Source organism: Eptatretus burgeri, chromosome 3, assembly GCF_056783735.1.
Source record: "Eptatretus burgeri isolate ZD-2024b chromosome 3, Ebu_testis_v1, whole genome shotgun sequence".
Lineage (NCBI taxonomy): Eukaryota > Metazoa > Chordata > Myxini > Myxiniformes > Myxinidae > Eptatretus > Eptatretus burgeri.
Window position 1 is genome coordinate 84839108 of NC_140963.1, and position 12053 is coordinate 84851160.

The following is a 12053-nucleotide window of genomic DNA, read 5'->3' on the forward strand; positions in this document are numbered from 1 at the left end:
AAAGCTGACCAAGGCAAAATCTCGAGTGGCTCCATATCTAGAATTGTTCAGAATACATTAGTCAACATATGTACCAATTTTGGTGCTTTTGTGAAAAGTCGAACAATTGGTTTGCTATGCTGCAGTACTATACCCCCAGCTCGGAGGGAAGGTGAGCTGGAGGTAAGGATGCTAGCTTGGACCTTCCCGCCTCGTGCGGCCCTTGACGATCCGGCTCGGCGGGACTTGAACCCGCAACACGATGCCGCTCCAAGCACCAGGTACCGCGCTCTCTAACCGGCCATGCACCAATCAACCAAGACCAAGGAGAAAATCAGAGACGACGTGACCCAGGACCAGACGAACCAGCCAGCAGCAAGACCCGCGATCCCCAAGACGACCAACCTCCCCAGCCTGGCGTTCCTTTATATCTTTCTTGTCCGGGGTGAGAAAAATCACCATCTGAGGCGGTCTCCACCCTCATTGGCCGGAGTGTCGTGGGAAAGTCGCCCTCTGTGGCCATCTCAACCCTCATTGGCTGGGGTGTCGTGGGAAAGTCGCCCTCTGTGCGTGATCTCCACCCTCATTGGCCAGGGTCGTGGGAAAGTCGCTCTCTGTGGCATCTCAACCTTCATTGGCCGGGGTGTCGTGGGAAAGTCGCCCTCTGTGTGTGATCTCCACCCTCATTGGCTGGGGTGTCATGGGAAAGTCGCCCTCCGTGGCATCTCAACCCTCATTGGCCGGGGTGTTGTGGGAAAGTCGCCCTCTGTGCGTGATCTCCACCCTCATTGGCTGGGGTGTCGTAGGAAAGTCATCCTCTGTGCGTGATCTCCACCCTCATTGGCTGGGGTGTCATGGGAAAGTCGCCCTCTGTGGCATCTCAACCCTCATTGGCCGGGGTGTTGTGGGAAAGTCGCCCTCTGTGGCATCTCAACCCTCATTGGCCGGGGTGTCGTGGGAAAGTCGCCCTCTGTGCGTGATCTCCACCCTCATTGGCTGGGGTGTCATGGGAAAGTCGCCCTCTGTGGCATCTCAACCCTCATTGGCCGGGGTGTCGTGGGAAAGTCATCCTCTGTGCGTGATCTCCACCCTCATTGGCTGGGGTGTCATGGGAAAGTCGCCCTCTGTGGCATCTCAACCCTCATTGGCCGGGGTGTCGTGGGAAAGTCGCCCTCTGTGCGTGATTGGACAAGGGGTGGAGTCGGAGCTGAGGCGATGAAAATCTCCGCTCAGGTACGTGGTCGAACGCACGTGGGCAATGGCGTCAGTGTGCTTAGTGAAGTGAAGGAGATTTGTTGTAAAAGAAACTCCGCAGCGCACACATGCAATTCCCGTTAGACACAGGTAGGGGACCCTAACTATAAACACATACTTATCGAGATAACTAAACTTGGGGACTGCTGTCTGTCTGTGTGCACTAGGCTTCCAAATTCGTAACAATATTTCATAATGAACGTTAAGAATCGTGCCTTCCCTGTAGGGGTGATTATGTAATTAAATGTGTTGGGTTGGGTAGTTAGTGCTCCCTCTCAACACGTTGGGATAAGAGACATCAGCGCATGATGACGTGTGCTGTGACTGCCGTTGTTTTACTGCCATGGCTGCCAACATGTGCGATTTTTACTGCCAACATGTGCGACGAACACCAGCATTCTAGAACGCACGCCAAATTCTCGAATTCCCATTTATTGTTTAAAGCTCCACAAGTCCTTGTTTGTCTGTTCGTCTGTATGGACGTCTACCCTGTAATGTAATTTATTGCAGTCTACCCCTGTACTGTATTTCGTTCCCCTAATCTCCGTTCATTCGCCTCCATCCAAAATGACCGGTAAATGGACCAGGACACAACCCAGCCTACCTGAAATTATTGCCTTATTCCCTTGGTTTGTGCCATGGACATAGTTGGACATTGGGGTTCGTCCCAGGAGCATGGGGGTAGAAGGGGCGATTGCCCATGTTAAGTGCGAAGCTCTGCTCATGACGACAGCCAGAAGGACTAAGTGAGTGAATATCTGGCCAGGCAGCAGAATGGGCGGGGCTGCGGAGGAACCCTACAATGGCTGGCATGGGGCTGGCTCGTAGGATCTGACATGGCCCAATAGCTGGTCCCAAACTGCCTTGGAAGATCTGACATGAGCTCATTGTCCCCGCCTTCCCCAGGGGCTATAAAGCTGCGCTCAGTGTCTGGTTCACTCTCTCTCTTGCCTCGAGCTCTCTCGGTCCTGGTTGTAGCACGCATTCATTCTCATTCATTCTCTCTCCTCTCTCTCTTCTCCCCCTCCACCCCCCAATCCCCGTGGTCATCACACTCGCTTCTGCTCTGGTCCCTGACACTCTGCATAGCCCTTGCTTCTTCCCTGGCCCTGGACGCTTTGATTCATGCTCTCAACAGAGCTCATGGACCCTCGGTTGTGGAGAGCAGTGTCAGGGCCATTCTGCAGAGTGGTACCAAGCTGGGGAGGGTGATGATGACGTACATACCAATAGGCGAAGGCTACTGCGCCCATCCCAATTTGTCTCCCAATGTGTGTGTGGCCTGATGGGTACCCTGTTTTGTTTTCCGGTAGGTAAGGCATAGGTTAAGCTAAATCTGCAACTTGTACATTTTCTTTACTTTTTGTAAATACACAACTCGATTGCTCTTTTCATTGCATTTCCCCTTTTCCTGCCCCGATTGCCCTTTGAAGTCATTAAAGCCCTTGAGTTCCCTTCCCTCCTTCCCGTACTTCTCATCGCTCATTATAAATAAATTATTCTTGTTATATTTCCAATCTGCCCGTGGTTGTCCTTTCTTCCATTGGTCCAGCAATGCCCATATGTAGATTAGCCGGGAGGTTATAATTCCCCAACTAATTGGCTCTCATATCAGTCCAGCATTGTGCTAGCGGAAAGCTCGGCCGCATTAATCAAGATCCAATGACTATAACAACAGTACAATTGCCAAGGGCATGATTCCTGGAAAAGAGATTATGTTTAAAAAAAAAAAAAAATGACCGTTTTTACAGCCATTTTTCCCTGCTGTGCAGGGATTGGCTTTTTTTCTTGAGGCAATGTTTTTTTTATGGCCGGATGCCCTTCCTGACGCCAACCCTGGTCGCCTCTTACGACACACAGGGATATGGTACACCTATTCTAACCGGGGCATACACCGGGACCAGTACACTGGTACTCATTTCGCCGACCTCGGAAGGATGACAGGCTGAGTCAACCCCCTGGTGTTAATTCAGCAGCCAACGGGGCTTGAACTCAGGACCCTGGGATCCCAAGCCACCACCCTAACCACTAAGCCAACACCAGGCTCAAAGAGATTATGTGTGCTGAGGTAAATGTTTGTTAAACGGAGGAAAGCGAGTCACATGGTCAAGTTATTGGCGTTCACGGTCGATTAGCGACCCGCTGCGGCAAGAAGTTATTCGTGTGTGATGGCCTCAATTCCTGGTGAGTCCGGGGAGAGTCAGGGATACCCCCACAACTCCAGGGCCATAACAATATGTATCCACTTGCATTTTAAATGGCCTTATCTTTCTTTACTGTATTGGAAGGTTACCAGTCTGCCAAGTAAGCATCAGAACCCCTTTTCCAAAGCCGACTAGTCTTCCAAATAATCTTTAATATTTATTCAGTAGAATAGACTTATCTATTATCTTTCGCTTATTAAAATATATTAAGGGATCCTCATATATGTTAAATAATTATATGCTGGTGTCTGAAGTATGGCTGATATCTTTGAAGCTGGAGTCTGGTGCTATTAGAATGTGTGCTTTGATAATTTCCACATGTCTGCTTTAGAACCCTTATCATCATTTTGGTGATAAAGTTGTTTTCCAGCCATTTAATTCAAGTTGACCTCTAGCCTGGTGTTGGCGTAGTGGTTATGGTAGCGGCTTGAGATCCAAAAGGTCCTGAGTTCAAGCACCGTTGGCCGCTTGAATTAATACACACCAGGAGGTTGACTCAGCCTGTCATCCTTCCAAGGTCGGCAAAGTGAGTACCAGTGTACTGGGCCCAGTGTATGCCCCGGTTAGAATAGGTGTACCATATCCCTGTGTCGTAAGAGGTGACCAGAGTTGCGTCAGGAAGGGCATCCGGAGTAAAACCTGTGCCAAATCATTATGCGGATCATAACGGATGATCCGCTGTGGCGACCCCTAACGGGAGCAGCCAAAAGAAGAAGAAGAAGAAGAGTTCAAGTTGACCTCTGATTAACCACTGCCAGAAGATGCTGAGTGATCATTATTTTTGAGCATCATGCTGAGCATGCCATCAAAAGCTGGTCAAAGCAGTACCATATCTGAAGTATCTCCAGATATCTTCTCCCAATCTCACCTCTCCCCACTTTTATTTGGTATAAAAAAGGACTCAAGATCCATGCATTATAAGGAAAAGAGGAAGAAGTGTGTTGCTTGGCATTGTGTTTCTTAATTGCGTCTTTTCCGCCATCATGATGTTTATATTATAAATAAATGATTCAAACTCTTCAAGAGGAATTGAATTCTTTGACAATGGCCTCCCCAATTATCGTTCCTCTAACCGCCTTTCAGTCCATTCAAACCATGTCAATGTGCACCGGCACTATACTCACTCTCTCTTCACTCTTTCACATGTGCACATGCACTCACCCACGCGCTCACCCTATCCTCCACCCAGACCAGCACGCACGAGCCGCATGGTTTCAACATCAAGGTGCAGTGACTCACATTAAGGCGGGGAATAAGGCGGGAAAAAGCTTGCCAGCTCGGTGGAGTTAACAAGAACCTGAATAAGGTGGGAAAAAGCTTGCCAGCTAGGCAGAGTTAACAAGAAGCAGAACGAGGCGGAATGTTAGTTTGGTGAAATCAAAACCGAATGTTTAAACCAAAAACATGAAGTTCCCACATTATTTGGTTTATGAAAACAATTCAACGATACGTGGACTTGCAAAGACAATCCCGTTGAATAGTTAAGAGTAAAAAGAAAACCCGCTGACTCAAACATGGCTAGAAACCTCAACTGTTAACCCTCTAAAAAAGGACTCTTCCCATTCATCCACCAGTCTTCGTCGTGTAACCAATCAGAACTGGCCATGATACAGTCACGTGATGTCGGGCCAGGAAAAGGTTTGCGAAAGCTCGCTCTTGCAAAGCAGGTCACGACACAACAATGATCACAATACACCTCCTCTTTCGTAAATGGACAAACCCGTTTACAGTAGTTGCAGGTTTTAAAATCAGAACACCTGTCCAGAGGATGAAACAAAACTACCCCGGCAGTACTAAAAAGCGAAAAAAAAAGCTCAATGAAAAGGGAAAAGGGCGAAAATCACCCGAAATTACCTTTTTTCATCACGCAAATGGCTGCACCAGAAAAGAGGTGAACCAGAACCGCTGGCGTGAGATCAGGAAGTTACCGTTATTCTAATCACATAAAATAATTTGAAATTTATCTACAGGAACGGCAAGGGGGTATCACGTTATTTTTATAAACTAGTGGGCCCATTGGTCCGATGGACCAAATTTCAATTGGTCTTCACTAGAGTCCCGACATAAAAAGAGTTACGACAACCCAGAATTTGACGCCATTTTGTTTCCATTGTTTGTGCCACGCACAAGCTCACTGCCCACTACAGCGTGTACATTGTGCTATGTCGTGCAATTCATGACCTGCCCTGTGTCCCTCGTTTTCAATATGATTTCATCCAATATTTAGACTCTGATGATTTTGTTAATTATTGCAATAATCATTGTTTAAACATGTTGTTTTATCAAGGAGAAGTGAGAAGAAAAACGAGGAAAGAAGGACAGACAAGATCGTTCAAGAGAATGGAAATGCAGGATGGAGTGCGGGTATATCAGAAAAAATAAATAAAGGAAAAATGATATAGACAAAACTGAAAAACTACTTGTATTTTTCTTTAAATCATAATCATTCAACCACCATGCAAGTATGTCATTTTTACATAGAATCCTGTTTCTCCGCATTCTCTTGGTCAACATAATTCATTGCAACTCACAATGCTTTTATTAAATTCTTCTCATACATACATATATATATATATATATATATATATATATATATATATATATATACATATATACATATATATATATATATATACATACATACATATACATATACATATACATATACCTGGTGTTGGCTCAATGGTTAGGGTGGTGGCTTGGAATCCTCTGATCCTGAGTTCAAACCCCACTCCACTGTTGAATTCATACCAGGTGGGGTTGACTCTGCCTGTCATCCTTCCGAGGTCAGCAAAATGAGTGCCAGCATGCTGGTATACTGTGTCGGAGTGGCAACCCATCCAGGATTGTGTCCAATAGCCAAGGAGACTGCTTAGGCAGCACCAACGCTCTGCATGGAGTATGGTCCCGATGGATGGATATATACACACATATATATATATATATATACATACATACATGCATATATACGAGGTGTATTCCAAAAGTATCCGACCTTTGTTCATAAAAAATACTCTTATCCAGGTACAACAAACTTACACTAATCTCCTTCAAAGTAGTCCCCTTGGGCTGCCACACACTTCTCCCAACGGTTCTGCCACTGTCAGAAGCAGCGCTGGAACGCCTCTTTTGGGATGGCGCATGATGTCTTCTCTAGACTGAAATCTGGTCCCTTTCAGGGCATTTTCAGCTTGGGGAAAAGCCAGAAGTCACACGGAGCCATGTCGGGAGAGTAGGGAGCCTGACGAAGCACAGGTGTGTTGTGTTTGGCCAGGAAACTCTGTATCAAATGTGAAGAATGGGCGGGTGCGTTATCGTGATGGAGCTGCCAATTGACCGCTGCCCACAGGTCTGGCCGTTTGTGTCGCACAGCGTCACTAAGGTGACGCAGTACCTCTTGGTCGTACTCTTTGGTGATGGTTGTGCCGTGTGGTGCGTACTCGTGATGAACCACGCCACTGGAGTCAAAGAAGACGGTCAGCATGACTTTGACATTGCTGCTGGCCTTCCTTGTTTTTTTTTGGCCTCGGGGATGTTGGATGCTTCCATTGTGATGACTGGAACTTGGTTTCTGGGTCATACCCATAAACCCAGGTCTCATCGCCAGTGATCACTGTGTTTAAGAAGATGGGATCGCTGTTCACAGTCTCCAGCATGTCCTGTGCGATCTCCAAACGGAGTTGCTTCTGCTCGATCGTTCACAGCTTTGGCACGAACTTCACTGAGATTCTCCTTAAGCCCAAATCTTCAGTCACAATGGAATGAACGGATCCAATGCTGACGCCCGCCTCGTCAGCAAGTTCTCTGATCACGATTCGACGATCCTGCATCAGCAGGGTCCTCAATTGGTCAATGACGATCTCATATCGGGATGTTGAGGGCCTACCAGAACGTGCTTCACTTTCCACTGATGTGCGACCATCATTGAAGCGGTTGTACCACTCTTTTATCTGTGTGGTGCCCATTGCTTCGTTCCCGAAGGCCTGTTGAATCTTGCAGATCGTTTCCACTTGGGAATCGCCAAGCTTTACACAAAATTTGATGCAGTAGCGTTGTTCAAGTTTTTCCGCAATTTTGTCAAAAACGAAAATCCGACGGCGCTCACTTACACTTCCTCACTCATCGGCGGTCTGTCGGCGACTGACAGCTTCTGCGGGCGGGAAAATATTCATGCATACGGATTAGGATCGCCTATATACGTGCACCAAACCACGCCTCCCTAGCTTCATTTGTTTACGCACGAAAAATTAAGGTTGGATACTTTTTGAACACACCTCGTATGTGTGTATATATATATATATATATATATATATATATATATATATATATATATATATATATATATATATATATATATATATATATATTCTCTGTCTTTCTCTTTATTTCTCTAATTTGCTGGTCTACCTTCCTATGATTTCTTATACATGCAAAGGTAAATTGTTGTACACACACCTAACAGCTCCACCGTTTTGGGTAATATCAGACATGTCAGTCTGACTATATTCCAGTTTTATGTTCGTCATATCATATATCTGACGCCGTGCTGCCATCGCACCGGGTTCGGATTGCAATCGGACTTAGACTCATCATGTTCATAATGTTCATGCCTACCACTACCAGTGGCAGTGGCCAGTGCCACTCACTCACTCACTACTCGGCCTCTGGTCAATTTGAATTCGATTCTAGACTATTTAAAGTTGTGTTTTCTTCAACAAATCGACCCCGAGATCAATAATATTCCTGAAAAAATTAGCACGACACATACACATAGCAATAATATTGTATTTACTTGGCACCGGATTATGATTTTTTTTATTCAATTTGACTTCGTAGACAAAATTAAAACGGTGAGAAGCAATCAACAGTAAAAAAAAAAAAAAAAAAAAAGCCACAATCAAAGTATGTGTACGGGACTACTATACTATGACTAACCTGACAGAAATGACGAGGAGGTCAGTTCCCATCCTACTCTCCAATTCACCCACAGTTTCCTTCTTTCAGGATTTATCGGGAATCTGGACTCGTGAAATCCCTTCTCCGACCGATTACTGCACCCAAAGACACAGCAACCCGTCATCTTTCAAGAAATTAGCAAATGCAGACAACACAAAAAATCGTGATCTTCGATGTAAACAAACGCAAAGTGCAAAACGTGCCGAGAAATTCGGAAACAACATGGCGTCCACAGACCACGTGACCACCTTTTTCAGGACTCGTCATGTCGTTACTCGTCGATGTGGGGACTCAAGTCTCCAGAAACCTTGTTGCACACCAACCTGCTGAACTGCTTGAGCATGAGCTTGCCTTTCACAAAACCCCCCCAATGTGCTTATGGTCAGCATGGGGATTATATGTTCGTTATTATTATTATTGCCATATGATACTACTATTGTTATTATTGTTGTAACTGTAAATATTATTAGTATTAATTAATATACGCTTTGTTACAGTGTTATCATTGATTTTGTTATTTATTTTGTAATTAGAATGCCATGCCGTGGTAGAAGGACCTATTAAGCTGCTTAATATACCTTAACACGGTGTGCGTTTAAAACAAGTGAATTTTTCTGAGTTTTTTGAAGTTGATTAAACGAATCAACTCAGGTGGTCATGGGGATCATTTTGGAAAATTAGATTGCACATCAGAACGCTCCAGCAGAACTCCACAAAAAAAACATGACACACACACACACCTTATCCATTTTTTCACATTTATCCTTATCCTTATCCTTATCCATGTAATGTTAATGTTAATGTTAATATGAATATGCTATATTGTCATTATTCCGAGATATCCTTGGAAAAATTCTACGATGAGGTGGAACGACGTTCAAGCTGCTGTATATACACCTTTCCCATGCGGCGGGGGGGGGGGAGGCAATAAAACGATAATTGCTTCGGATTTTTTTTTTGTAATTGAGGTAAAAGTAACGTCGTGTGAAAATAACATGGAAATCCTCTTACTCGTGATACAAATTTAAGGTTCTGAAGTCACTCGTAATACCCTCTCCCACCACCACAGGGAGCGGCGTGACGCGATACACATTTACAAAGCCAATTTGCGTGGCACCACCTTCAGAATTTCTGGTGAGGAGGCCAAGTAAAGTCACCACAACCTTCGCCAGATCCACTTGGCAAGTTTTATTGGTTGAGTTTAGTTGAGATTGGACAGACTGATGTCAAAATGCATATATTAGTGTGATGACAGGTTGACAGGGCCCCCCACTGGGCCATTCTTGCGTTTTGCATGGGGCCCCTTTGGGACAGGGGCTCCAAATGACTAACTCCGCCTTTGCCGGTGACCCCTCTACTTGACCCCTCACCTGACAGGTTGCCATCACGTACTGAGCGTCCAGCACGCATGCCACATTCACTTTCACCAGGCGGGCTCCTCGTGCCCCCTGTCACTTTCTCTGCCAAGGTCTGACAAACCAACCTTTTCCCGTCCAGTGAGAATGCGATTGTTCTTTAGCCCTCATGTGTGGCAGCATCGAGGCCTGTCCCGCCATTATTTGTGAACACATTGCTGCCAATTGCATCATGTCAGCCTGTGTTAGCAACAGGGCCGGATTTAGGGCTGGGCCCACAGGGCCACGGCCCGGGGCCCCGCGCCTCCCAGGGGCCCCGCGCCTCCCAGGGGCCCCGCGCAAACGCAAAGATTACAAGAAATTCTGCTATTTTCCCCCTTTTGTTTGTTTGTTTGTGAAAAAAATCTAGTTAGTTTGTGTAAATGGTCAGTGAATCACAAAACAAATACTCAATATCCCTGTTAATTTGGCATCTGTTTGGTTATGTTTATCATTTATTTTACATCTTTGAACTTACTTTTTTTTCCTTTCCACTGATCATAAGAGTGCAATCTTAAGGTCTACCACAGAAATAGGTCACACGAAAAAAGTGAGGGTTTTCCCAATCCCAGCAAGCTATGGCCGTCTCGATTTCATTTTTGCAAAACTACACGCCTGCCCTGAATCTATGTTTGCTATGTACTGCGCAGGCGTACTGGGGTGGTTATACTATAATTGTGTAATTCAAGATTACACACCGGATAATATTTTATTATATTTATAAGGTGTGTCTCGGTGGCAGAGTGGTAAGGTTTCTGGCTGGTCACCTCGATGTGGATTCGGCGGAGTGGGTTCGAATCCTACCGGTGGCATATGTAAATCATATGTCATGGCCCAAACACGGTGGATTCCTCGGGGTTCTCCGGTTTCCTCCACCAGAGAGACACACCTCGCAATAATAATCTGAGCCGTGGAGAGATACTCGACAAGCCCTCGGCTTCTTATCAATCCACGTTAATATATCTCGATTGTTATTATTATTAAGGCGTGTTAGGTGACAACTGCTGAAATATTGCTTTCTATTGTAGGAACTGCCTTTGTGTGGACCTGGTTGAGCCATGGCGGAACGTGAACGTGATCGAGGAAGAAAATACCAGTCTGGTGCGGCCAAGCGGAAGGAAAGCATAGCAGCCGAAAGCGAAAGGAACAAGCTACCCAAAATTACAAGTTGGCTTAAGAGTACAACAGCCACAGTCGGGTTATACAATGAACAGGATAACAACGCGAAGGGAAACATAGCTACGACTACGTCAGCAGTATCTGCTGTTGGCCCTGCTCCTCGTTTCAGTGCTGCTGATGCTCGCGGTGATAAAAACTCAAACGATTCTGCTTCAGAATGTGGTTCAGAAGTCGACAGCGAAACGGCTGAAGATTATAAAAAAGACATTGGCCTTTGGCCAGACCAGCTACCAGAGAAGTTCCAAAACTACTGGATCGAGAAGGGTAGTGCACAATGTCGTAATGTAGACAGTGACTACAAGAACTCCGGTATCCGTGATGGAAATAAAACTCGTCATTGTAGAAAAAATTTGTTCATAAGAAAACACACGTTATCTGGAGAAGAAATCGATCTCAGTTGGCTGTGCTATTCTGAAGAGACCGGCCGTCTGTTCTGTTTTATTTGCCGTCTGATGTCACCCATGTCAGACACTAAAAGTCGATTTACATCCGGGTTCCAAGATTGGAAACACGCGAGGGAGTCGATAGAAGGACACAGTAATTCAGATCAGCATAAACAGGCAATGTCGAGCCTGGCCAGCAGAAAATCATTGCAAGGCCGCGTTAACGCTGGACTAGTTGGTCAGTACGAGTAGAGCAGCACTACTGGCACGAAGTGCTACGACGGTGCATGGATGTCCTCATGTTTCTATGTTAACGTGGTCTGCCCATCCGAGGTGACGACGAGGTGATCGGTTCGGTACATAACGGAAATTACCTGGGAGTGATGGAGCTTCTGAGCAAGTCCGGCACTTTCCTTGCGGCACATCTCCAGAAACATGCCAACAAAGGGAGCGGTAACGTAAACTACCTCTCATCGACAGTATGTAACGAACTAATCAATGTGTTGGGTAGAAAAGTTCTGAGTGCCATTGTAGCGGAAGTTCGGAGGGCCAAATATTACTCCATACCGGTGGACTCCACTCCGGACGTGTCGCACACTGACCAGCTATGTCTAACCATCCGCTACGTGTTGCCAGAGGGGCCAGTAGAGCGTTTCTTGACATTCGTGCCCTTACTGAATCATACCGGAAAGGAGATCGCAGAC

At 45.8% G+C, this 12053-nt stretch overlaps 1 long non-coding RNA gene across 2 annotated transcripts in view; it reads right to left on the reverse strand.

Annotated features, from left to right (window-relative positions):
• The window catches only part of LOC147030342 (uncharacterized), a 31946-nt gene that overhangs the window by 14530 nt on the left and 5363 nt on the right, over positions 1 to 12053 (reverse strand). Inside the window, exons 1-2 of one of the 2 annotated variants that reach the window (XR_015056318.1) lie at positions 8642 to 8764; positions 8373 to 8488 (exon numbers count right to left, since the gene is read on the reverse strand). This is a non-coding gene — a long non-coding RNA (uncharacterized LOC147030342). Of the gene's footprint in view, positions 1 to 8372; positions 8489 to 8641; positions 8765 to 12053 lie in introns of those variants that run through there. The other variant, XR_015056319.1, reaches the window with a different exon arrangement.